Here is a 26,366-nt window from a genome sequence, read left to right on the forward strand (position 1 = left end):
GTGTGTGTGTGTGTGTGTGTGTGTGTGTGTGTGTGTGTGTGTGTGTGTATACAGGTCTTTCCTACCTGTATATTCTGCATTTGTGGATTCAATCAATCACAGATTGAAGATATTTGAAATACATGGATGATTGCATTTGTACTGAATATGCACAGACTTTCTTTTATGTCATTATTTCCTAAACAATACAGCATAACAAATATTTATGCAGCATTTACATTGTATTGGGTATTATAAATTATCTAAAAGTGATCACAAATATTTCAGCATTCATAGATTTCCTAGAGGGGTCCCAGAACAAATCCCCCATGGATACTGAGGGAGGACTATACATAGTCTCCAATTTACAATGGTCAACAATTTTTCAAATTTACTATAGTGCAAAAGTGATACCCATTCAGTAGAAACTGTACTGTGAGCACCTATACATTAATTCTGTTTTTTACTTTCAGTACAGCATTAAATAAATTGCCTGAGCTATTCAACCTTTTTTTTTTATAAAATAGGCTTTGTGTTAGATAATATTGCCCATCTTTAGACTAATGTGAGTGTTCTGAGTATGTTTAAGAAAGGCTAGGCTCGTCTATGATGCTCAGGGGGTTAGGTGTATTAAATGTATTTTCTGCTTACATATTTAGCTTTCAGTGGGTTTATTAGGGCATAACCTGATGTGTAATGGATTACAAAAATCGTCTTCAAACATCTAGAATTTCATGAAATGATGCAACCTACACTGAATGGATTTATGGTCCTCCAATGACGCTCTTTGTTTGCTGTCTTTTAGAAGTATTCCAGAATGAATAAAGTAACAGAAGTATACCACACATTTAATCTAATTAAAATTTTACATTCAAGATTAAATCAGATAGTATTGATGTAAACAAGGAATGAAAGCTGTCTGAACCATTGTAGAAAGCATAGCTTGCCTAAGTAGCCAGTACATAGACCGAGAGATAAACATTTACCCAGCTTTGGCATTTACATTGACCTTCAATATATTGTGTGTATATATGTGTGTGTGTGTGTGTGTGTGTGTGTGTGTGTGCGCGTGTACACACACATATGTGTTTGTGTATGTGTATATATACACACATATGTATATATGTATGTATACATGCACTATATAAATATAATACGAAGAGGACCTCCAAAACAGAAATATATACATATATTTGGAGGACAGGCCCCTTGTAGTACAGGCTTCCCCCACAAGGTAAGTGTTCTAGGAACTCATCAGCATCAGTGTACCAGCTATCATTTTTGTAAGAGGCTGCATGTGGCTTCAGCGAATTTTTTTTGGACAGTCTTTCAGTGTGTTTGCTCATTTCATGATTGGTGATTTACGAGTGCACCTGCCCACAATGTGCTGAGTGTTCAGCCGTGTTTGAACAAAAACTGCGTGGCCCTTGTGCCCCACCCTCCCTATTCACTCAATCTCACCCCAAGCAACTTTTTTTGTTTCCCCAGATTAAAAAAGTCCTTAAAGGTAAAAGTTTTGCTGATGTGGAAGAGGTGAAACAAAAAACGGCAGAAGCACTAAAAGGTATCAAAATGGAGGAGTTCAAAACTGGAGCAGTGGAAAAAGCATCTCGATAGGTGTATTGCATCAAATAGAGAGTACTTTGAAGGTAACTAAAGTTTAAATATCTAAGAACAAATACACAATTTTTAATAAACCACTTCTGGCTTTTTGGGTTCCCCCCTCACAGAGGTTATGTTTTTTTTTTTGAGTTGGAGTCTCACTCTGTCACCCAGGCTAGAGTGCAGTGGCATGCTCACAACCACCGCAGCCTCAACCTGCTGGGCTCAGGTGACCTTTCCGCGTCAACCTTCCAAGTATCTGGAACCACAGTCACACACCACCACGCCCTGCTAATTTTGTTTTTGATTTATTGTAGAGATGAGGTACTACCAAGTTGCCCAGGTTTGGTCTTGAATCCATGGGCTCAGGCAGTCCTCTCACCTCAGCCTCCCAAAGTGCTGGGATTATAGGTATGAGCCATGGTGCCTGCCCAGTTATAATATTTTTAAAAGTGGGAATTTTATGGAATGTGAAGACCTATTGTTTGAGAGCATATTTCAAAAAACGTGCAGTATTTCTCTGTTTTTCATGCTACTGAGGTATCTTAGTATCAAGGTGCTTGACCCATGTCCAGGGATATGTAGATTCTGAAAGGAAATATTCTTACAGAGAAAACTTAGGAAACATTATAAATACAAATATAAATTAGCTGTCAATCAGATATTAAAATGAATTTTTAAGAAGAATTTATCTACTTTAAAAGAGAGTAAAGATGATTCTTCTACTAAATGATGTGAGAGTGTAATTGGTTGATGAGGGTATAAAGAAACAGTAATAAAAGGAAAATGCATTTAATTTTGACTTGTCACTTCCAGCTTTATAAATTGGTTTATTCCAAATGAAGACTCACAGTTTTCAAAATTAAATTATCTTATTTTTTAATGTATTTAATTTTTTCTTCTCCAACCAATTTATGTGGCTCTTTAAATATACCAGTCAGTGGGCAAAAGCGTAACGTATGTGTCTCCTGTATATGTTTTAACATTAAAAGTGCAGCATCATATTTGATGAAGTTGCATCACGTTGCCATCAACTTGCAAACCTGGGGGAGCATTTGGCTCTAGGCGTGTCTTCCTCAGATGAACACATGTTTAGATGAAATTGGGCTGGGATGACCAAATTTTATTTCCACCATGGCCTTTTTTAACCACATGTAAAGCTAACCACATGTGAAGCTCCTTCTTTCTCTTTGAGAAAACCTTAACAAGCTTCTCCTCATCTTGGAGAGCCATTAGCTGTCTTCAGTCAATCCTGCCTCCAAGTGCAGGGACTCACCACGATCTTGTTCCTCACACGGATGTGCCCAGCTGGGTAATGGGAAAGCTCAACTAGGTGCATTTTGGGATGTGAGAGTATCATGCCCTGACATGAAATGCATTGAGAAGATTGCTTTGTAGGTGCCTTGAAGGGAAAGCGCAGTGAGAAAAGCATTTATCTAGGGAAGGTAGGAGAGTAGGATGTGATGGTTCTCAGAGTGGTGTCTTCAAACCAGCAGCAATAGCAGTGGCACCTGAAAACTAGTTAGAAATGCAAATGACCAGGTGCCACACCAGACCTGTTGCATCACAAGACCTGTTGCATCACTGTCCTTCAGGCAATTTTTAAGAATCAAAAGTTGATGGAGTCATTCGCTAGAATACCAGCAATGCCTCTTTCTGCCTGTGTGATTGCCAGCAAATTTCCTCCCTTCTCTGAGTCTGAGGTTCTTTATATGTAAATGGTGATAATTAAACTTCCATTGACAGGCGCTATCAAATATGCTGTATATTATGCCAATACATTTATAGGAAATTATGCCTTATATAGAAAGTCGGATGTGAGAATGAAGACCTTCCTGCCTCTGTGTCGATGAAAGCATCCATCTAATAGCTGTCAGGTATCGAGGAGAGGGTGACAAACCCCATAAGTAGACTCAACAAGGGAAATAATTCAAAACAACTCCACTCCTGTGCTTCTTCACTGACTCAGAATATAAAATTAGAAGAGAAAAAGGTGTGAAGCAATGTTTTTGTGTTACTGTGTGAATCCAGTCCTGGTGAGAGGGGACTTCAAATTATGTGACCCCTGCAGTTGACAAGAGAGTCTCCTGGTGCCTGCCTCAGGCTGGAAAAAGTTGCAACAGCCTTTTGCTGCTGTGTTGAGCTGGGTTTGCACACTCCCAGAGTTTACTGAAATGAGGACTGGATAAGGGTTTTATCATGCCGTGTGGGAAAGAGAGAGCTGAGAGCGGGTTGCCAATAGATCTCTCTAGAAGTTCTGCCTGGGGGACATAGGGACACAGCACCAGGAAGGTGGAGGTGGACACTGGCTTCCCAGGGAGAAGTTGCACACAGTCTCCCAGAAGAGACACTCGCCTACCAGATCAGAGGAACAGAAGGAGAGAAGTCCCAGCAAAACTGGTTTTCAAAAGAATGCTCTAACGTGTTCATGGGAGAAAGAATCTGTTCCAAACATCTGCCAGACAGAGAGTGAGAAACCACCTTGGAGCAGTACAGTGAAAATGATTTCTGTCTTTTATCACTCTTGCTTCTCCAGCTCCAACATTGGAGGAGTCACAGCTCACTAAAAGTTGGGGGTGGGAGAAGGGAGGACTGGATAAGAAATAGAAAAGCTGAATACAGCCTCTTTTCTACCCTAAGTCAAGCTGTAGTTGCGAAGGAGACTGTGGTGTTAAGTCAAGTTTGCACTTTTGATTAATATTTTTCCCAACATTCTAGCTTCTGAATTGGGACTCTTTGTGACTTAAATGACTCTAACATTGTCTAGCACCTAAAAGTGAATAAAATAGCTTTGGAGAGTTTTTCTTTAGGACAAATAAAAATTATTCTTCCTATAGCTCTTAAAGGGCCAAAATTAACCAAGGAGACAAATTAGAGTTGATTGTGGCACAAGTTAATCTTGTTTGATACACATAAGTGTGTGTAACCACACACACACACACACACACACACACACACACACGTCTGATGCTAAAGATAATAATGGCATCTATTATTAGGAAAAATAACATTTTGACTTTTTTTCTGCATACTTAAACTACAGTATAGTGTTAACATAACTTTAAATTTTTTTTTTTTATTTTAAAGATGTGGGGTAGTAAGGTTTTACTGTCAGATTTTCTGGGGTTAAGTATAAAGTCAAGTTTACCAAAATGCAATATTTTATTGAACACTAACGTGAACCACCACAGGTTTCTGGCAGCAACAGTGTTTTCATAGATTCATAGAATGAGAGGGCTATCAAGTAGCTGAGAGATCTTCAGGTGACAAAATAATGAACTTAGAGGTTCTCAAGCCTGGGAGATACCTGGATGGCAGGACATCTGCACTTCACAGGGCACCTTCACATGGCATATTTTGGGAGCTGTGCCCTCGGCCTTCTGAGGGTATAGTCATCCCTGTGAATGGTCCTCAAGGCTTTGCCCAACTGAAAGTTCAAATCCTCTCCAAGTGGGTGATGCACTATGGTTAATTATAAAACAGTGAACTCTGCTTCTTGTTGGAAACTATTCTGCTTATGAACAACTAAGATCACTAAAACATTTTTACTTACACTATCGCAAGATTGGAGATTCTTGTTGCATGTCTAAGATACAATCTTCAAGGCCTCAAAGGGGAAATCTGTCCTCTGTCTTTATGGCAGCCTTTCATTACTTTGGGAAAGCAAATGGGTTCCTCTTGAGCCTAGTTTTTCTAACACTTTTCCATCTGAATTATTTATTTCGTCCTTCCTATTCTGATCTAAACATGTTCTAGTTTATACTACAACTGAATGATCCTTCTTAGAGTGAAGTCAATGCTCCAAAAACCCAATTACTATTTCTTTGTCTCAGATAAGAAATAAAGAGACCCAATGAAAGCGTTGACATATCTAAAGCTAATTTTTTTTCCAACTTTGTTTGTCACAATAAGAGCAGACATGGTAACCTTCCTGAAATCTAGCTCTGGGTTTTTATTCACCTTTCCATCATCACTGCAAGATGCAAAGCACAGCCTCCAACATCTCTCTGTTCCTTTGGTTGAGAGGAATTCGTTTCCCAAAGGTAGACCTTTATGCTTCCTTCTGTGTTTGGCATGGTTTCTAATGAGCACACACCTGACCCAACTGGATCCTAGCATAAGCCAAGCATCCAATGGGCAACTTTTCCTTAAAAGACTCACAGTGGGGGCCAGTTAGCACTGATTGTCAGTGGCTGGTGTGGGCTGATGGGTCAAGGTGTATTCCAGCTATGTGGAAAATGACATGCGTCCAAGGAAGCATCATACCATGAATTCAGTCACTCGGTAATAAAAGTGATCATCCCTCAACCTTATGGGATGCCAGGAATTTTCAAATGCATTCTTCCCTTTTAATATTTTAATTCCATCATAAATAGATATATGAGGATAAGCAGAGAAATATCTATTGATTTGTTGAGCATTTACAGGCTGGCTACTATGTGTCAGGTGCCATAATGCAAATTTACATGTCATACTCACAGTCATACCCAGAGGTCAGTAGTATCACTTTTATTTTACAAAGGATAAACCGAGGCTTACAGAGAATAGGTGACTTGTCAGGGTCACCAAACTGATCATGGGTACAGTCATGCATCCAGCTCAGCCTCAATTTGACTTCAAGTCCAGGCCCTTCCACTATACACTGCTGTTTTAGTTATCTCTTGTGGCATAGCAATGCGATTCAAGATTAGAAGCTTAAAATAACACATGCTGATTATCATTTTACAGTTTCTAAGGGTTAGGTATCCAGGAGTGAATCAAGAGGTCTTGGTTCAGAGTCTCCCATGAGGCTGCATTCAAACTGTGGGCCAGGGAAACATCATCTTAGGGCTTGACTGGGGGGGGGCGGAGAATCCTTTTCTAAGTGCATTTGTGTGGTCCCTAGCAGGTCTCCCTTCCTTACTGCCTGTTGTCTGGAGGTCTTCACACAGGCCTTTCCACAGGCTGCCAGAGTGCCCTTATAGCATAGCAGCTGGCTCTGCTGAGCGCATGTGATGAGAGGAAGAGAAAGAGAGAGGGAGCACGAGAAAAAGAGCCTGCAGATGAAAGTCGTAGTCTTTTATAAGGTGTTCTCAAAAGGGACATCCAGTCACCTCGGTTGTATGCTATTAGTCAGACAGCAGGCAGGGGACAACACAACCTTGAGAATCCCAAGACAGGACACAGCCTCCATCTTGGAGGCTGATTGCACAAAGGCAGCAAAACCTAGAGAAACAGACCTTGCATTTCAAGATGTACTAAAAATAGACGATTCCTGTGTCTGTGCTCTCATCAAATTGGCCATTCTCAGGCTGATTTTATTTTTACTGTTGCAAAAAATAAAGCCATGAAGAGCAATCACCAAATGATTGTTTTAATTTGGTAAACGATGCCTATACTATCCACATGGCAACTTAATGATGTAAGAGGTTTGACTAAACAGAAAGATAAGCTGTGAGAAAGAGAACAGCAGAGTGGGGAGAAGTTTGGGCCAGGTAACTGGGGTTTAGACCACCCTGCTGTAATCACCTAGCTCACCTGTGCAGTATTGACTCCAACTGGGACCCATGGTTTCTACTTTTGTGTTCCTACAGCCCACCTGTTCTGTGTTTAGCAATGCTTTCGTCTGTGCTTAGTCTGTGTAGCAGTTTGTTCTTCTCTGTGAGCTCCTCTCCACCAAGTCAAGAACAAGGCACCCTCAGCTTTTCATTCTTGTATAACTTGCATCAGGTGAATAGGGCGCTCTGGCATAGAATATAACCTTAGTGTGATGCTGCACCAAAAGAAACACCAGAAGCCAGAAGTGTGGGCAAATGAAACAGCTAAGGTAGTCCTAAACATCAAAGCAGATTCCCTTCAGGGGGAAAATACTTTGAAAATATGAGCGTGTGCAAGAGAAGCCTATCTCAGCAATTTCCTTCTAATATATCAGCTCAGGATCCCTAGTCTTTTCCATGCCCCCTAATCTACTGTAATGCCATCAACTTTGCTTTCTAACACCTGTCAGTCTTTGGCATTTCTAGCTCTGCCTCAGTAATTTCCAAAACCAACACCAAAAAGACCCAAGGGCCCCATAGAAAGTAGACAGAGACTGTGCATATTGTTTTTTGTTTGTCAACAAAAATCCTTTCCACAATATTTCACAAATATTTACAATTTTCCATTGTGCAAGTACTTCACCAAGAAGTCTTACAAGGCAGCGACCATTGTCTCCATTCTACAGATTAGGCAGCTGGGGGTGACATTAGGCGATCAAGGCCATGCATCTGAAACCCTATGACTGGGACAGAAGCCCCAGTCTTAGGGAGGTGGGACATGCACGTGTGTGTAGACATCACTATAGTCCACGAGGCAGGTATCATTGGGGTTGAGAGAAGGACAGATCCAGAAGTCTGGAGGAAGAAGTTCACAGCCAGTGTGATGGGTCCAGGATGGCCCTTTCACGGGCATCATTTGACTGTCACGTTGAAGGAGCCCTAGGAGTTGGTGACAGAAAGGTCTTAGGGCAGAGGTAGGGATGGGAGTGAGAGTGAGAGAAGAAAGAAGGGCTGAGAAGAGATGGTATTGTTAATATTTGAAGTATTTAAAAAAATATTTTCATTTTTCTTTTACTAAATTTCAATTCTTTTTAATTATTGCAAATCCCTCTCAGTCTATGGAACTGGAGTTGAAGGGCTGAATTTGCAATATGTATGTGATTCGTGACTTTGTCTGTGTTTTCATAGCATTTTGGGGGGAAATTGGGGAAGGCACTGTCAAGGGTTATCAGCCACATACAGTTTTAGGATGGAAGCTTGGCATTCTATGCATTTCATGAAATCAAAGGGACCTTGAGAACTGTTTGGGCTAAGCCTTGCTGTTTGGAACATAGCTTCTGTTATACAAATACACAGGACTGAACACAGTGATAAATGGAAACAATAGGGTAACGGTTCATTCTCTGCTGATCCATATCCAAGTAGGCTATAAAAATGGTAATGTATGTATTCATAATTAACATGCTAACCATAAATCATCCTGGAACTAAATTATTAACACAATGAAATGTGCATATCTCTATTAAGGGATGAAAACTTATTTGTGGAAAAAGTTAGGAATGTTAAAATTAGAACTACTGAGGCAAACTCACTGTGGCCCACCCTGACTCTCACTAAAAGGTGAAACAAGGTGGGCATGTGGTAAGAGGAGCCACTCCCACAGAAGAGTCTCCAGGGGATGTGGAAGCTCCCGTTGGGTGCAGGTCATGCTGTGGGCTAGAGCCATTGACCATGTATAGCAGGCAGAATGTAATAATGTGATTCTGTGGCTATCAGGTCATACCCACAGGCTTGTATTTTATCCACAGAGTTACAACAAAGATTCCGGGTTACCTTGGTCTACTCACTCACCCACTGGCAGGTTTTTCTTTTAGAATCACTGAATGATGGATTGGCTAGGAGCAGTGTGTCTCAGCCCTTCTTTGTCAGATATGAGGTTACACAGTCAGTAAAGGATAGTGTTATCCTCACGTTAGCTGGACCCTAGACAGGTAGGTTGCTTACTCTGTTTTACAGCGCTAGTAAGTTGGTGGGGTCAGGGTTGAATGTTCTGTCCAGGACTGAATATATATATGTGTGTGTGTGTGTGTGTGTGTGTGAAGGACTATAAGGGACTAGAATCTGAAATATACAAAATTATAAAGGACTGAAATTTGGATTTTCAAGAGGACAGGAAGCTGGACCCTAGCTCCTCCCAGGACATCTTCCTGATTGATGAGTTAGTTCACAGCTTTAGCTGCAGTGAGCAGGAAGGGAGACAGTAGCCCGGGGACTTCCAGTAGTTAAAGGACTCCACTTGGGTAAATTCAAAGGCCCAAGAGCCTCTTTCTGACCTGGACTCAGTTGGGGCGGGCCCACCACTTACCAAGAGCTGTGGTCAAAATGTCTTGTCCGATTTGGGGGCAGATGGTAGACCCTCAACAGCCAAGCCCCTAGCAGACTAAAATCTAAAATTTTACTGAGCATATATTGGCCTTTTCTGTAATTGGCACTCTCCTGTTCATTATGTCTGTTAATCCTCTTGTTAGCAGGAGCCTAGACAGGTAGGTTGTTTAATGTTTTACATCGCTAGTAAGTTGGTGGGGTAAGGGTTGAATTCAAGTGTTATGAAGTTAAAGCTCATGCTTTCTTGTGCAAACGCATTCAAGCATAGTGCACACATACACACAATAGGCAACGGAAGATTATGCCGTCTTTTTAAAAATATCAGTCATTGTATTACACTTTTTCAGCTGTTCACTCTTTCTTACCCCTCACTGGATTATGATCATCTCCTTTTAAGCTTCTGTTACATGTGATCCAAAGATCGAGCAGGGATTTCCTTGGGCAGCTTTAAGCTAAGAAGAAAACGTTTGAGCTTAAAGTCTGCATTTTAAATTTCTCTTCTCTCACCTTCTGAAAATACCCCCAATAAGACCAGGTGATTACGATGTAAGTATCCAGCAAAAAGAAGAAGCGTCCTCAGAGATGAGGAAAGAGTCAGTATTGGAAAAATAATAATCACTAAAAACACTGAGCATTCAGTGTGCACCAGACACATCTCATGCACGATTACGAGTCCTTGCAGGGCTCTTCAAGTAGGCATTATCACGCTTATTTTCCAGTGAAGAAATTGACAGTCAGAGAGTCTCAATGACCTAGCCAAGGTCACACAACTAGGAAGTGGACACACTGGATTCATCTCCCGAGTTCTTTTGCCTTTTTCTGTCCTGCTGTTCTCTTTCCTTATTGAGAAAACCAACTCTTTAATGACTCTGAGTGAAATGTGAAACTGTAGGGGAGGCTAGGATGTATCCCAGACGAATTAAACCAGAAGCTTTAGATGTGGCCTGCACATCTGCATTGTTAATGGTAATTTTAATACGTAGCCATGTTTGTAGATCGGCTAAGGGGATACCTTGAAAGAAATGACTTAAAGTCAGAACACTGTGACCCAAGCATTTGGACAGCAGAGTTCTGAGTGGCAGATAAGTTGTGACTATAAATTTTTCATGTTAATTGGAGATAATTTTATACCACCAAAAAATTTTAAAGCAAAGAGAATTTTTTTCGATCCAATTCAGATCTTTGTCTCACAGTAAAAATAAGCCTCAAAGAAGCCACAGGACTCGCCTGGAGGTGAGAAAGTGCCATGAAGGCCTGATGCAGGGCAGGATCTGGTGTTCGAACAGAAACCCCTCACCTCTTGGGCTAGCTATGCTATGTATATTCCGCAATGAATACATGAACACTGTGTGATCGACTCAGTGCTCTGTCTTAAATCTAATTTGTTTTATTTTTTCAGTATAAAATTAATTTGGAGGAGAAAAAAAGAGAATATTTTCTTAAGAACAAGGTTGTTCTGGCTCTAGCTTCAAGTACAGCCACCATGATGAGCTGGCCATAGGTTGACTCAGTAATTCAGACGTTGGGAGTCTGCCTTAATCTACCCCTTTTTCCCAAGAACTCTCCATTTGAGTCAAATCCATCTGTTTTATGGTCATGATCACAGGGTAGTCTTTCTTATTTTCAATTATCACACTCCTATCTAATCTACCCAAAGTTTCTCTCAAATATTTTCCCACAACTCGGCAATGGAAATGGCTGGAAAGACTGGGAACCTGTCCCTCCCTGTTTAAGGTTCCTGCTTCCTCCAGCAAGAAATCTGTCTCCCTTCTAAGCTTCCAGGATCACCTTGAAACTAGACCTTTAAATGTGAGAATGCAGTTCCAGACCCTGAGGTCTGAGACTTACAGATAGCTTAGAAGTAAATGTCCACATCATTTTAGCAAGATAAGGAAGGGTTAATTTTGGTTATTAATTTTATGGTTACTAGATAAACTGCAACTGATGCTTGGAAAAAAAGGAAAGTAGATCACATTCTTTATTGTGCACACACAGTGTGCGTGTACCAATATCACAAAGCCCAAATGCAGACCAGCTGCCAATTTGTTGCCAGATGCCAACTAGAAATAAGTTTATGCATATATATAGGTACAGATATAATCAAATATATGAATATATGAGTGCATGCGTATATATGTATGCATGTATATTTAGTAATACCAGATGTTCCCTTATCAACAGATGTTGAACTCCAGTGTATCTGATTTTATTTAGCTGAAACTATAGAATAAAATATAAAGACATACTGCATAGCTAAGAAAAGTCATTTTGCAAGTGGCTGACATAATGACTACCTAAATAGCTGGGGGATGTCACATATATAAAGGTTAATGCATGTGTGGATCAAGATCATTAGCTTACTGGATATGGTGATATTTGTCCTTCTTACATGTTTAGTACTAGTATTGTATTGCAGATATTTCTGAACAAGTATCCTCTAGTGGCACATCTTCTAGAAGAGTTAGAAAATACTCATTTCGCCTAAGCTCTCTCGCCATGAGTCCTTGGTACAAAGAGGGTGATTCAGATTTGGTTTCAGGTTCCCTGGGTTGGCATGTAACACTACTCATTAGAGGTGGTGATTCTTTTTCTATTTGTAACCAATTTTATTATACCCTCCTCCAAATGTGATGTCCACTCTCTCCCTTCCTTCCTGCGTCCGTTAAGGCATCTTTATTTATACCTAGGAGGAGCGCGGGCTGGCTGCAAGGGAGAGCTGGCCCCACAGCCTTCACTGAGTGAATGACGTGGTACAGACCTCCTGTGCTCAGTGCGGCCAGGACCACAACCTCAGTCCTTCAGAAAACTGCAGTCTGGTCTCTTCACCCTAGTCTTCCACAGTCAGCTGCCTCAGATGTGATGGCTCTATGTGGAGCAGCCAAATGGCCCTCTTCTTTGCCTCCAGAACTTGTTTCCTTGGCTTTCATGAGATTCCCGGCCGTTGCTGATGATATCAGCTCTGCACTGACCCTGCTGCCTTCTCATGACTTAAACCACCTTCTGCGGCTGCCTGGTGTGCTTCTGAAACTTGATGTTTCTTGTAAAGTTTGGGAACTTCTCGTTCCTTTTTTCTTCCTTTCCTCTTTTTGGCATAATGATTTCAGATAGAAATTTTTCCAAAACGCATGAGGGAATTAAAAGCGAAAGCAAAATGTCCATAGTTTGATCATTTTAACAAGATAAGGAAGGGTTAATTGTGGTTATTAATTTTATGGCTATTAAATAAACTGCAACTGAGGCTTGGGAAAAAAGGGAAAGTAGAACACATACTTTATCGTGCACACACAGTATGCTTATACAAATATCACAAAGCCCAAGTGCAGACCAGCTGCCAATTTGTTGCCAGATGCCAACTAGAAATAGCTTCTGAATAGTCAGAAGCTTAAATGGAAAAAATGTGCCAGTTACTTCAAACTGGAACCAGTTCAGGTTTGGTAAACACAGCTGAAGTTAATGGTAGCTAAACATCGGCATTTACTTAGGGTTTGGTGACACTAGGAAATGTCTGGAGCCACTTCGGCCTCCACCCTGCTTTCACTGATCAGCACTCTGAGTGATTCTAACCTGAGAAGAAGTCAGGAGTCTCTGCTTTGGAGACATTATGGTCAAAGGCACGTACATACTTTGATGTCAGAAAACATGGTTTGCATTCCATGTCTGTAACTTAGTAACTGTGCTTTAGGCACAAGGAAATTCTTCAGTGCTAGTCACATTCAGTTTTCCCATTTTTAATACGGGCATAATAAACCTACACACGCAAATACCATAATTTCCAGTGGTTCCACACTTTAGAATTTTTACAAATCACAAGTTCAGGTCGAGCCCTATTGCAGTCACATGACCATGCGGGGCTGCCATTGACAGGGATTACAAAACCCCGGGTGGATCTATTGTGCAGCAGTCTGGGAACCATAGGGTTGCTGTGCGACTCCAAGAGTCCCCTGGAAACATGCAGCATCCAACCAGCGGTCCATCTGGACTATTCTTGCTGTGGCCAGGTGCTGCCCCAGCCACAAGTGTTCCCGCTGGTGGCCGTTTTCACTTTTAAATTCTTCAGTCATGTCAGTTGATAATAAACTTGGAAAGATGAAAATATTCCCCAAAATGTTCTCATCATCACATTTAATATTATAACTACCTTTGTTTTTCCTGAATAATTTCACAGTAATATTGAATTTTAATCAAAATACCCTAGATATTTACACTTTTCAGTGATTCTCAAATAAAAAATTGAGGAGAGCAAGAAAAAAAAATGAGAGCAATGTGGGATTAGCTCATCAGATATTAAAAGCTGGTCCCCAGCTGTCATGGTTGAAACAGCTTATCTCCCAGTTCTCCTTCCGGCCACTGGCTCCAGGGTGACTGTGCTGTGCCCCATGTGGCAGATGACTCTCTTCCTCTCTTGGAGCTTGTGTGAGTCCCAGGTAGAGTTTACTATTCCATGTGGTGATTTTCTCCCTAAATACATTTGTTGGATCGTGAGTGTCTTCGTTATGTGTATATTCTAGAGATTTAGTGAGACTTGGAAGGGAGTGACACTCAAATATATATTTTTTTTTTTTGGAATGGCTCGATAAAAGAAGGTAGAGAGAAAAAAGAAGAGGAAGACTGGCTGTCTAAGTGTCCTGGTTAGGACTCTGTGCCCACGTCAGTAAGCCTTTTCAGGGGTTAGCCTCTAAGCAGAGCTCTTGCTCTGAGGAAGAGTAGCTGTGTTAGCCTCAAGGGTCTATGCATCTGCATCATGGTAGTGTTTTCTATGGCTGATCTATTCATTCAACAAGTCTTCATGTGTTGAACTTTCTACACAGGTGTTTTAATTTCGCATTGACTGAGAATTGCAGAGACAAAAGATGTCGAACTTTCTTTGTCCATGTGCAGGTGGACTAAGACTCAGACAAGGGCCCCAGCCCTCGCCACACCATGACCAGTGTTCAGGTGGAGAGAGGGTGACTGATTCAGCCTGGGGCATGGGGTGACCAGTGAAGTCTTTAGTCTACAGATGTGGAAGTCTGTGGCACCAGCAAATCCTTGAGAGTCACAGAAAATAGAAGGTAGGGCGTTCCTGCGGTCTGAAAGAGTTCAGAGCAGGTGGAGGTAAGCAAGTGGAGGGACCTGACAGGGTCCTGCATGCCTTTTGATGTTCTGTGAGGGAACTCAGTCTCTAGACTGAGAATAGTGTGATATTTTTAACGCATTTTAACCAGAGTGATGATCAAATAAGAATTTTTGGAATGCTTTGTTTGAAAATAATTTGAGGGTAACTTAGAGGTTCTAAAAATAGTACAGATTCCCTGAATACTCCTCACTGAGCTTCCCGAGATGACAACATCAAAAAAAATTAATGGCCATCATTTGGAAATTGGTATTGGTACAGTACTATTAAGTGAACTGCAGACTTTTTTAGTTTTGCCAGCTTTTATAGGTGTTTTTTCCCCAGGGGAAGTGAATTGTACAGATCTCTGACATTTTGTCACACACAAACATCTATGCATGAACCGTACAGAACCGTCCCTTGCCCTCATCCTGCCACTTTGCAATCACAGCCTCAAGACAGCACAAGGGACTCCTGACAACCACAGACCTGTTCATCAGGAATACGTTTTCATTTTGAGAACATTATTTAAATAGACTCGTACTGTCTATAGCCTTTTGAGTTGGCTTTGTCACCAAGCAAAGCGCCCTGGAGAGCCACCCAAGTTGTCCTGTACATCAGTGCTTTGTTCCTTTTTATTGCTGAACAGTGTTCCATTGCACAGATGTGCCACAGTTTATTCATCCTTCTGGTGAGGAACAAATGACAATTATTTTCTTCCCCAGTTTTGGTGATTATGACTACAACTGCTATAAGCTTTAATCTGCAGGGTATTTTCATTAACATTACATTTTATTTCTCTAGGTAATATACACAGGAGTGGGGTTGCTAGATCATATAGTAAATTCATACTTAACTGTATAAAAAGCTGCCACACTGTTTTCCAATGTGGCTATGGCATTTTGCATTTCCACAAGCAATACACAAAAATCAAATTGTTCTATATCCTCGCCAGCACTTGGTGTTATTAGTGTTTTTTTTTTAATTTTTATTTTTCACCACTCTGATAAGTATGTAATGGTATCCCTTCGTAGTTTTAATTTGCATTTCCCTAGTGGGCAATAATGTTGTGTGTCTTTTCAAGTGCTTACTTGCCGTGTGCATCTCCTTTGGAATTGTATCTGTTTAAGTCTTTTGCTTTTTTTGTAATTGAATTTTTGTTCCTTTCTGTTTAATTTTGAGAGTTCTTTATGTATTCTGAATTCATGTCTTTTGATGGATCTGTGATTTGCAAATATTTTCTTCAAGTCTGTCAACTTGTCTTTTCATCTGCAAGAGAACAGTCTCTTGCAGAGCAAAACATTTTTAATTTTTATGAAGTCCAACTGATCAATGGTAGCTTGTGTCTCAGATGCTGTGTACAAGAACTAATCCTTGACCACAAATATTTCTCCTAAGTTTTCTTCTAAAAGTTTTATAGTTTTACATGTAAATCTACAATACTTTATCAGTTAATTTTTGTGAAAGTGATGTGGAGATGTTAATTTCAGAATGATCTCTCTGGTGTGAAAGGTGGATCAGAAGGGGCTGGGCACACAGGTCAGGGACCAGTAAGTGTGAGACAAAGGATGAGGACTTTGGTGACTGAGATGATCATGCAGTCAGTGGGCACTCAACAGCAGGCTGACCATGGGCAAAATGGCACGCATGCATGCATATGTGTGCATGCATGCACATCTGCATGTACATATATGTATGTATGTGTGTGTATATCATGGGGGCATATTTATAATCGTGTGCAGAAACCTCCTTCACCCCAACTTCTGAGATTGTTTTAAAAAGGAAATATTTCAATATTTGGTAAATTTAACTTGAATTGACACATATTTGTTTAAAACAGACAAATTATTAATTAGTTTGAATGCATGTACACATAACAATTTAGAAATTTTATTTTAAAATATAGCTATTTACAAATTATTGTTAAATCCAGTTATCCAGTAATATGTTTTCTGAAAGCAAAACGTTGTTTATGTCTGGTCTAGGTCAGTCTGCATTGAACATGACATTAATTACATGCAGTGGTGCTTCTGGCTTCTTGCCTTGGGCATTTAAAAAAATGGAGCCTTTCGATCTAAGAAATTAGGCTTTGAATCTTGTGTCACAGAAGAATATGGAGCAACTTTCAAATGATCCAGTGAAACACTGCAGACTCCACTATGGATCGACAAATTCCAGGGAAGACAAAATTAAAGCCATCAGGCCAAAGCAAAGATCCAGTCCCCGACTTTAAAGTGCACATGTTGGACAATGAATCGCTGGCTGCCGCACCCGTGTGGCGTGTGGCATAGCTGTTTGCCTGCATTGATTTAAAGGCCTCTCTGTGTACACCCAGGACTGCTGTGCTGTGTTCCTGCAAACAATGGTGATATTTCAGTGCTTTTAATGTATGTGATTTAGTGCATGAGACAAAGCAGTTTAATATGCCGTGTAGGTCTTGATTTTTTAAAGTACAATGTTTTCTGCATGCACATCTTCGAAAATCTTCATTTTTTCTGAACTTACATTTAGTGTTAATAATATTCATTATTCTAAGGCAGGGATATTTCAAGTACTTTCTAAAAAAAAGTTCAGTTTAAGTATATATATATTTTGCAATAATATTACTGTCTTGTCTTTCCTAGCTTATGGAAATGGGGAAATGGGTTATAAGGCAAATACTGTAAATCAGTAATGGCTTTTATTGTCCCTTAGAATCGCAAGAATCCTCTTTTCCCAGTGTATCCTAAAATAAAGAAGATGCCTGGTTCTAAGCCCCATCATGTTTGCTTTTTTATTAATGGTGACTTAGCATACTGTAGGCACCATTTCTGGGTGCCTTGGGCATGATCTCAAGGCATTTCTTGGATATTTAGATTAATCAAGAGTTAATGAATAGGGAAATAAGAAAGTCAGGTGTGTGTGTGTGTGTGTGTGTGTGTGTGTGTGTGTGTAAGAGAGAGAGAAATAGAGAAAGCGAGAGAGAGAGAGAGAGAGAGAGATACACTGAGAGAAAGATAATCTCTTTTCCATACAAAATTTAATATTTCGCTCTTTAGTCTCAAGGGGAAGAAAATCACATTTTTCCCTTCATTATGCTTTTTCAGAAATTTTTCTCAAATACAGTTATAATTTTTTAAATTTAAGAGCTAATTTTCCATCATTTTTCTTGAAAAAACCTTTGGAGTAAGAAAGCTCTTACTAACTCCTACCTAAAAATCTTTCTCTCCCCAATTTACATTTCTTTCTTTTCTTACTTTCCCTCTCCTCTCTTCGTTGTTCCATCCTGAAGCAGAACAGCATATCTGATGAGTATTTTCTATAGGTTAGTTCATTGTCTTGTTAATGCAGCTGCCATTTGTATCTAGTATGGCTGAATCTTTATTTTATTCATTCATTTAGTCAACAAAGTATTATTGACTCCTATATTGTTCTCATTTCCAGGGAGACAACGATGAAAAGCCACACGGGAAACCCTTATGGAACTGCAGACGTGTTAAGAGATCAGATAGGTAAACAAACCAGCAACAAACCGAGGCAGCTGCTGCACGTGTGTGCAGCTCTTCCCTTGTCAGGGAACTCCCAGCGACCAGGAACTACAGGTTTGGAAGAACCAGAATAATGTGAATCCGGAGTGGGGTAGCTCCACACTGCATACAGGCATGAGCACTGTCACTAACTGAGGCCGTGCCTCTGGACCACTGTCCTTGGCCGGACATCACAGCTCCTTGTCACTCCGCTGTTAGAATGGCTGACATTAACTGTACTTGCCCTGATATTTGGAGACTGAGGGTGATCGTCATATAGCATACACTCCACCTAAGCTCTTCTTCAGGTATTAGGGGCAAGAAGCTTCTAGCATGTCCACTCTTGGGGCAGTCATGCAGGTCAGGGTAAGTCCCTTTGCCATATCCATTATACAGCGAATGTCTGCATGACTGGCACATCATCACTTCTTCAGGCACACAGCTCCATTTTTAGGGCTCCAGAGCTCAAGAGTAAACTACTTAGGAAAAACAAATTCTTTCCTGTTTATCTTGTATGTATTCTCAGTGCCTGGCACATAATGATTACTTAATAAACAATTGCTGTTAAATAATCCAAGTAATGGTTGGATTTAATAAGTGGTATGCTGGTAGATGATTAATAACTGGCTCTCAAAAGAAAAGAAGACCCGATTTATAGCATTTGCCAATTTCTGTGGTGTAAATACTCCCACTGTGGCTGATTTCAAGCTTCCAATATGACGTCACCTGGCACACAGAGTTTCTAAAAATTTAACAGTTGGCTCTCACCAACCCATGCAATCAGCCCCAGGAAACCACTGGACTTTTATCTATTGTCCAGGGTACCAAGATGGTACATCCCAAATGCTACCAATTTGGGGTATATTGGGAAAGCTTAAAGTAAATGCATGAAAGGTGAAATCTCACTGCTTGTTCTGTTAGATTGGATGCCCCTTGAGGGTAGAACTCAGATCTTATCCTTTGGTTCTCCGATAACTCAGCTTCCAGCCAGGCGTCCTGAACCTAAGCAGACAATTCTGGCTCCTTTCCCAGGATGGCTCCAGACAGCGAGTGGCCTTGTCAGGATGCAGCGTTCCTTCTGCCAGCCTCCCATGGCTGGTCCCCAGACCATCCCCAGTGTCTGTGCAGGGGAAAGGTGCAGCCCCAAGGCCATCACTCTGGGTGATGTCTGTCATGGTGGGGCTCAGTCCCATCTGGAACTCCTCCCTCTCCAGCTAAAACTGCTCTCCTTGGAGTCACCCCCAAATCACCACACTGCCTCAAAGCACAGCCTCTGGGGCGTGCGGTAGAAGGAAATTTGAAAAGACCGTCCTTCTGATTATTCCGAGGATACCTGTGTCTGTGACAGAGAGCAACATTGTTCTTGGCATAACACACCATGTGTTTCAATGCCTAGGATTTTATTAGAAATGTTCACTACATTTTTTTTTCCAGAAAAGTGCTTTATACAGTTGTGTGTGTTTGTGTTGTCTCCATGTATATGTGTTTCTAGCTATGTTTTTGTGTGGAGTGCATGCCTGTTTGTGGGTCTGCGTGTTTGTGTGGTATGTATTGATTCCATGTATCTGTGTGTTTGTGTGGATGTGTGCATGTTTGGTCTGTGTGTATATTTGTATGTTTGTGTGGGGTGTGTGTGCCTGTGTGTGGTATGTGCGAGTTGACTCTGTGTGTCTGCGTGCTGTCTCTGTGCATGTGTTTGGTGTATGTGTCTTTCTGTGGTGTCTTTTTGTGTGTGGGGGGTGTGCTTGTGTGTCTTTTTATGTGTGTCTGTGTTTTTGTGGTGTGTGTGTCTGTACTACTCTATGTGTATCTGTGTTTGTGTGGGGTGTGTGCATGTTTTGTCTGTGTGTGGAGGATGTGTGTGTATTGATTCTGTGTGTCTGTGTGGGGTGTGTGCATGTTTTGTCCATGTGTTTGTGCGTAGTGTGTCTTGACTGGGTGTTATCTTTGTGTGTTGACTTGTGTGTCTGAGTGTATGTGTGGGATGTGTGCCTGTGTGTGCGGCCTCTGTGTGTTTTCTGAAAAGCCTACAATCAAATTACTTGGAAGCCTTTTCAAACTGACTTTCATCTCTGTCTCTTATAGAAACGTGCCATTTAAGTGCCTTTGAAGCCATTACTGGGTCTGTCATTTTGGAAGGAGGAGAGGACGAATCAGATAGAAAAAGCCACATGCACTTCCCAGTGGTGTTAATCTAATTTGCTGTCAACACTTGTCGGGATTCCTGTTTCTTAGTCCCCGTGGCAGACAGGACGCGGAAGAGGAGAAGGTGCCCACAGCGCCTGCTCTCAGGCCCACCTTTCTGTGGCCCAGATGGTCCAGACAGACGTCTGACATGACCCTTGGTCTAACACACGTAAGAGTCAGATGGGGGGCAGATTGGAACCTTGCAGCTGCTGCCCACACAAGCCAGTGATGACTCCTGCCCATTAGTGCCTGACAAAGTGACGATGCCAGGGAGAAAGCCCTAGAAGGTAATCCTTATGATAAAAGGGCGTTTCCACAGTGTAAAGTCCCCCCTGCAAAAACCCCGGACTCAAGTAAAGGAGGCAGCAAGGACGAGGAGGAAAAGGGACAGGGGAGAAGCTAGGAGTGGCCTTGGCTTGGTGGGACAGCACCAGTCAGGGACAGATGGCAGCGCGAAGCTTCCAGGAAAAGAGTGCAGGGCCCGGCTCTAACCCCAGCCGCAGTTTCTCTCCAGCTGTGAGAGGAGGGCCTCCCAGTTGCCAGCCCCACCATCTGCTGGTCCCGGTTCTCCTCTATGGGCTCTCCAGGGGGAGACAAAGTCACTACTGAAGATTTATGTCCTGCCTTGAAGCGCGGGCTGTCACTATAGAGTCACCTGCACTCTCTCTTCTGCAGACATGTGGGGGTAAAGACCCCGGGAACCACTCAAGCTGTGGCCTTTGATCTGTGACCCAAGACCAGCTCAGCTACCTAGAGGGCCCCGTGGTCATCAGGTCCCTGTCAGCTCCGGGAAGTGTGTGGACCTGGAAAGTCTCAACCTGAAAATTCAGGATCAGGTGATGATGGGACACGGCTCAAAGGGCCTTTTCTTCAGTCAATATCTAGGGACAAGCCCAGTTGTCTGGTCAGAAGGGGACGTGTAGGCTGGTAGGGATCAGAGCACCAACGGTCAGGGAGGGAAACATGCCCATTGAGGCCCCCTCCACCCAGGCCAGCAGAGAGTGATGGAGACCAAAGGCTAATCTGAAGGGTAGACTGCTTAGGAACGCCAATGGGAGATAGTGGGGGGACAGAAGGCATTCTGGTTCTAGATGACTTCCAAGGTTTGGTGACTCTTCACTCAAAAATAGAACTCGCAGAACCTGGCTGCCACAAGGCCCACAACGGGTGTCCCCACTGCTCCCTTGCCTCCTGCTTCCTGTCACTGTTCCTGACAGTGAGTGAACTTGTGTATTGGGGAGCCAGGCGCTGGGCACTGGCAGCAAGATGGAGGAGCTCTCATGGCCTGCCTGTGGTCTTGAATACACAGCAAGCAAGATGACAGCGGGTGTGGTTTGTGCTCTGGGGAAAGAAATCAGAACGACAACACAGAGTTAGATAACCCTAAGGAGGCCACACATTGAGATGAGATACTTCTGAGGGTCCGGAAGGCCGTGAAGGAGCTCCCACTGACAGCCTGGGGAGCACATTTCCAGGCCTCATGAAGGGTCCATGTCAGTGCCCCAAGATGAAAACACGATTGCCACTGGGGGACCCAGCAGGACTTGAAGGTAGGATGGGTGGGGAAGGTTTGCCCTTGAACTTGACCCAAGTTCTACCCTCATGCCAGACATGTCTAAAATGCTTCCCATGTTGTCTGCCTTTGTAAGGTGGCACTGTCTCTGGCTTCCTGTGTCCTGCAGGACTTCACCCTCACCAGATTGAGTAGCAATCTGGTGGCTGACGTCTGTCTGTCTATCTGATTAACAGACACCCATTCTCTGGCTAGCTTCTGTTTCTGGAAGGAAGCGATGTGGACACCTGCTCTACAAGGATCCTGCCTAGCCCATCTGCTGACTCTTGACCCCTATCCTCAGAACCAGGAGAGCGACATGCTCTCAGAAAGTTGTCCTCCTCCCAAACATTGCCACTCCTGTGCACATCTTAGACAAGTTCTACCTTTGAAGGGTAAGTGAAGAGAAATAAAGTAGTTCACTTCCTTGAGGAGTTGCCCCTGGTGTCTTTTCCCCACAAGGTATTGGGCAGGGTTAGTTTCTGAGTCCCTCACGGAGAGCAGATTCTGGACTCTGCCTAAGCGAAAGGAGAGAAGTCCACAGCCAGCAGTGTGACAGAAGAATGCGCCACTGTTGTGGAATCAGACAAGATGGCCTCAGGTGCCAACTCACGGGTCATGTGTTCCAACCTCAAACCAGACTCTCCATCCACCCTGACATCACACAAAGGGAAAGATACTTCCTGGGCCCAGGTCACTCACTCCCTCGAAGAGCCTTCTTGCTGTGAGGGAGCTTGTCAGCCCATCAGGAAGCCATTACTGTCTTCCCAGCCTGAACAGCCTGAGAATGCAGTTATCACTCACAAGTGCACTAGGCACCCAGCGTTTCATCCCTCAGGATCCCCTGCACCATCCCCACTGAAGTTTAGTTTTTGCTTTTTTTTTTTTTGAGTTGGAGTCTCACTCTGTCGCCCAGACTGGAGTGCAGTGGCCGCTCCTGGCTACCGCAGCCTCGACCTGCTGGGCTCCAGCGATCCTTCCGCCTCAACCTTCTGAGTAGCGGGAATTACAGGCATGCGCTACCACGCCTGGCTGATTTTTTGATTTATTGTAGAGATGAGGTCTCGCTGCCCAGGCGGGTCTCGAACCCACAGGCTCAGGCAATCCACTCACCTCAGCCTCCCAAAGGCGCGGGATTACAGGCTGAGCCACCGAGCCCGGCTAGTTTTTGCTTTTTTAAGACTATTTTCTAGAGAAGTTTTAGGTTCACAGTAAAACTGAGAATAAAAGCAAAGATTCCCTCATAAGCTTCCTCCACCCCTGGCCTCCCTCATTATCAACATTCCCCAACAGAAGGTACGGTAGTCACAACTGATGAACCTACATGTCATTATCACCCAAGTCTTTAGTTCACATTAAGTATCACTCGGTGTAGAGTCTATGTGTTTGGCTAAATGTATAATGACATGTACCCACTGTTAAAACAATATACTGAGTAGTTTCTCTGCCCTAAAAACCCTCTGTGCTCCACCTATCCATCCCTCTCTGACTCCAAGCCTTGGAGACCACTGAGCTTTCTTCCATCTACATGGCTTTGTCTTTTCTGAGTGTCACATAAAGGGAATCACGTTGTATATAGTCATGAGTATGTTTCTGAATCTGGCCCACGTAGACGGGACACTTGGTCACCGAATGGGTGATTGTGGGATACGCTGACAGCAACAGAAACCTTGACAGGGAACAAAGTCTCCGCACTGAGAGTAAGGAAGGACTCTGGCTGTGACTCTCAGCTTCCCAGAGGAGCCCTCTGGTCAGACCCAGGGCAGTCACCCACTACTTTCCAACACCTTGCCTCTCAGCATCTGTCTCAGGAGCTCAGTCACATCTGCCTCAAATCTGCCCTGCAGGCCTATCTCAACTCCTGATCATTTCTGGTTTTCTAAGGAGAGCCAGTGATGCCTCCTTCTCTTTCAATTCCACTAGCACAGCTTGGCCACGGGGAGCAGGGTGGCCTTCCACTCCAAAGTTGCAGCATGGCGCGCCACCAGGAATGGCTTTGGGTCGCTAGCCATGGAAAGCCTTGCATCCTGAACTGAGTGCCTGGCCCACTGGTGGCTTACTGCCAGGGCCTGCAGATTCTCGCTATATCTGTGAGGCCCTTCTCCTTCTCTGTGATGTGAGGTTGGAATCTCGACATACAAATCCCAGCATCTGAGAACATTATTAGAAATTTGTGTGCCCTGAATCTGTGCCCTCACCTGTCCTGCCCCAGAGGCAACAGTACTTAGGGTTTTGAGACCACATCTAATTCCTAATTCTACTTCCTGTAAAATTCTTATTAATTTCCATTGCTTCTCGGTGTACTGGTCCCTAGAACATTTTGGTAGTAATGTTATGACCACAAGTCAAAGTCTTTCTCTAATCACTTGACCCTGGTCTGGGAAGGCAGGGCTGGGCCAGCTGTCCTTAGAGTCAGCCTAGAGATGCATCCTGACCTCTGGGGACCTTATCTCCAAGGCAAAGCAGAACAACACAGCTGTGACTTGAGCCCAACCCTATCTGCCCTAAATTGCCTTCCTCTTTCCAGGAAAATATCCAGTTTCCTAAACATGTGTGTTTTAGTGGAGGCCAGGGTGACTGCTACTTCCCTAGAGAGCTTTCTAAATTACTCACCCTAATAAGCTCACAGAATGTTTGACTTTTGGGCTGAAATGTTCCACTTCAGACCATGGAATGGCTCAGAAAGCTGCAATGATAGTATCAGAAGGTGGCGATTTTCCCTTTGATCTTGAGGTAATGCCAGTTGTCTTCTGTCCTCCATGTCTTCTCCCCAGCTCACACTCCATAGCTGGGCAGTCAGAAGAGGGTTCTAGAAATCAGGATAGATCTAGAAAGAGGACATGATATGCTCTCCCAGCTGACCTGACACCGTAACTCAAAGACATGGCTTAACCTGGCCCAGGACACAGCTGCATCCACAGCCTGGGGGGAGATATATGTTCTGCCCATGTTTTCCACAAGTCTCCACAAAACAGGTTGACTGGGGGAGGGATCCATCCAGAAGGTGCGGTGTGGGCACCTCACTGTGGACTTCCTCTCACACCCTGTGGGTTTCTTTTTTCTTTTTCTTTTTCTTTCTTTGTTTTTTGAGTTGGAGTCTCACTCTGTTGCCCAGGTTGGAGTGCAGTGTGTCACTCATAGCCACTGCAGCCTTGACCTGCTGTGCTCAGGCAATCCTTCCACTCAGCCTTCCAAGAAGCTGGAACTACAGGTTTCCACCACCATACCCAGTTAATTTTTTGATTTATTGTAGAGATGAGGTCTTGCCAAGTTGCCCATGGCTGGTCTTGACCCCCTGAGCTTAGACAATCTTCTCACCTCTGCCTCTCAAAGTGCTATGATTATAAGCATGAGCCACCATGTGTGGCCTCTTAATGTTTTTTTAATGTAAAAAGTTGAATGATTTGTAATCACTGGAAGTAAAAACATTTATAATTTCTTATGTTTATATATATTATTTTTATTTTTTATTTTTGAATTAGAGTCTCACTCTGTCACCCAGGCTGGAGTGCAGTGGCATGCTCATGGCCACCACAGCCTTGACTTGTTGGTTTCTGGTGATACTTCCACCTCAGCCTTCCAAGCAGCCAGAACTACAAGTGCACTACTACATTCGGCTAATTTTTTTTATTTGTTGTAGAGATGAGGTCTCGCCAAGTTGCCCAGGCTGGTCTCAAACCTGCGGACTCAAGCAATCCACTCACTCAGCCTCTCAAAGTGCTGGGATTACAGGCTGAGCCACTAAGCCTGGCCACACTGTGGGTTTCTAACACAGGTGTTCCTTGTTTATGGCAGCTGCCCATTATAGGTGGACTCCTGAAAAATAGAATCCAATACAGTCCCCCATATTGTATCATATCATCAATGAAATGACTATCTTTTTATGTCTCAAGGGCTCTGTTTTCACCCATCGTACAACCTGAAGCTGGTACAAAATAAATGCCTTGAAGTCATACTTTAAAAATAGGCAGTGATGAGAAACAAGGGGCCCTCTCCTCACCAGGCAACCCAGCATTCTGCAGAATCTGATGGGAGGTCAGCCACCCTATCTGGAAATGTTTCTAAATCTCCCCTATCTTGGCCTGTAGTTGCCCAAAATACTCCCCTTAGATGTTCATAAGTGCTCTAGAGACCTTGTCCTACTGTCTTCCTTCCTGGACATGTAGATTCCCAGGGCTGGGCCAACCCATTAGGAAGGGTATCTTGATCTCATTGTTTTGCTCTGGTGACCAAAGAAGCTTAGGTCATAGCCCAGGGATGCTGAGAACCAGGGAAAGGAACATGGAAACAACAACCCACCTTCAACAGATCCTCTTGATGCTTCTGTCAGAATCCACCTTGAACCTGATCGTTTCCTTGCTACTGCAACCCCAGGTGTAGCCTTCACCATCCTCCACTCAAGATGGTTGCCAGAGGATGGATGCTCATCCCACCTGCCTGTCTAATCACTTGCCTTTTAGTTCCAACCACATGGATCTCCACTTGGAACCAACCTGGCTTGTTTCTAGCATGAAACCTTTGCCTAGCAACTCCCTTAACACAAACAT

The 26,366-nt window shown here is 43.0% G+C and overlaps 1 long non-coding RNA gene across 1 annotated transcript; it reads left to right on the forward strand.

Annotated features, from left to right (window-relative positions):
- The first annotated feature begins 1,588 nt into the window (after positions 1 to 1,588).
- Positions 1,589 to 18,652, forward strand: LOC103276306. Its single transcript, XR_505361.1, has 3 exons — positions 1,589 to 1,628; positions 16,560 to 16,939; positions 17,998 to 18,652. It is a non-coding gene; the product is annotated as an uncharacterized LOC103276306 (long non-coding RNA).
- The last annotated feature ends 7,714 nt before the right edge of the window (positions 18,653 to 26,366 follow it).

Source organism: Carlito syrichta, unplaced genomic scaffold (assembly GCF_000164805.1).
Source record: "Carlito syrichta isolate Samal-C Ts95f unplaced genomic scaffold, Tarsius_syrichta-2.0.1 Scaffold316028, whole genome shotgun sequence".
In the NCBI taxonomy this organism is placed as follows: domain Eukaryota; kingdom Metazoa; phylum Chordata; class Mammalia; order Primates; family Tarsiidae; genus Carlito; species Carlito syrichta.